This window comes from Papaver somniferum, unplaced genomic scaffold (assembly GCF_003573695.1).
Source record: "Papaver somniferum cultivar HN1 unplaced genomic scaffold, ASM357369v1 unplaced-scaffold_8144, whole genome shotgun sequence".
NCBI classification, from domain to species: Eukaryota; Viridiplantae; Streptophyta; class Magnoliopsida; order Ranunculales; family Papaveraceae; genus Papaver; species Papaver somniferum.
The window spans coordinates 1-1712 of NW_020651132.1; the positions used below are offsets into that span (position 1 = coordinate 1).

Sequence of the window (1712 nt, forward strand, 5' to 3'; positions counted from 1 at the left end):
GTTCACATTTATTATGTTTCGGAAAGGTATATGTTTTGTCGAATGGGTCAAAAATGACACAAGATAATTAATTTATTACTGTAGTCACTGTAGGATATTCTTTAAATAGGGTTTTACAAGATGTCCCTGCTGAGCTGTGGTGGTGAAATGGTGGTGCTTTGAGCCATTAATAAAGATGTATGGATGTTTTTGTTGATGTTTGATCAGATAAAACACACAATGGTTCACTTATTTATCAGATATATTGTTTGCAGATATAAATGATAGATGGAACATGGTGTTCCAAGCAGGTGTGAGGTTGATCGATGAAGGACAAGATTTTGTTGTAATTGTACATTATGCCGCACACCTAATGTCTTATCTAGGCTCTCGGATGCTGTAAGGGAACTTGGGCCTGGAGAATCATCACATGTACGTACCTCTTCCTTTTTCACTAATTTATCTCCAGTAATATTGTAGATATGTTCTTAAAAAGTTGAAATACATGTTGTTTTCTCTCTGATTTTCATAGTCCAGTTTCAAATCATATCTTATCTTGACTTTATCCAATTGTACATTCATTATTCGAGAAATTTTCGGATGTGGTAAAGGACATACAGAAGCTATGATGACGAAGCTAGCTACAAGAAAAAGTGGTGTTAGTTTAGGTTGATTGAAGTTGGCATGGAAAACCAAGATTCTTTTCGGATTTTCCTGTTTACGTTTGAAATTGAACATGCATGCCGCTAATGTAGTTGGCATTTTAATGCAACCACTACCAAGGTACTATTAGAAAATGGTTGGAGCTATCTTTCCTGCCTTCTGTGTGCCAAAAACATTGTTGGTGACCTTCTTGAAGTGTGCATCAGATGTTGAAATGCTCATTCCAAGGTAGACGCGCCCTGCACTTTAGCTTTCTTTACCCGACTATCTTCATCCATCCATTCATTTGACATTTCAGTCAAGTCCTTTTTACAGCAAAGGTTTCTACTCCATTTTAAAGTTGAAGACATCACCGGCTCGGCATCTTCGTAGCTCCTGATAGTGAGGTCTAGAAATATGCAGGTAAGTGGTAACCCAACTTTTCTTATCTTCCCTGATTACCTTTTGAATTCCAGCCTGTCGTGTCTCAACCAGCATACGGTAACCTCACTTCAGCAATCCACAATTTCGAAGGATATTGCCAAAGAGGCGGTGATGACAGAATTCTCGCAGATCCTCAATAACACTGGATTTCATGATAAACAACCAGGAGGCCGAAATATGGACTGACTGTGGATTTTATAAATGATTCGCTTCTTACCGACGATGACTACCAACCAACAAAAACAGGTAAAACTAAGGACAGTACCAATGGCAAAGCTATCTTCTTCACAAATGCTACGGGCTCTACCAAATTTGTTACTTACGAAGGAAACAAAAGAAAGTTTTATATATCTCTCAGATATTTGCGCTCTATTGAAAGTAGGTCGAGAGAAATATTTCTGTTGTATAGTATTCCATGAAGATTGAAAACTTCATTATCTAATTCAAGGCATATATCTTCAAGTTTTGGAAGCTCAAGAACGTCGTTAATATTTTTTTATCTAAGTTCAAGAACGTCGTTAATAAAAGTCTATAGACGGTAATTCATTTCTAAATGTAAGGAGGATAAGGCAAGAGTTGCATGTTTTGGTGTTCGCATTTCATGCTTGCTCTCTCTTCTTTCTCCATGGTATGTATACACTCCAGGG

The 1712-nt window shown here is 37.4% G+C and overlaps 1 long non-coding RNA gene across 1 annotated transcript; it reads left to right on the forward strand.

Moving 5' to 3' along the window:
* Positions 1–264: 264 nt before the first annotated feature.
* Positions 265–1538, forward strand: LOC113345664. Its single transcript, XR_003358228.1, has 2 exons — positions 265–411; positions 591–1538. It is a non-coding gene; the product is annotated as an uncharacterized LOC113345664 (long non-coding RNA).
* The last annotated feature ends 174 nt before the right edge of the window (positions 1539–1712 follow it).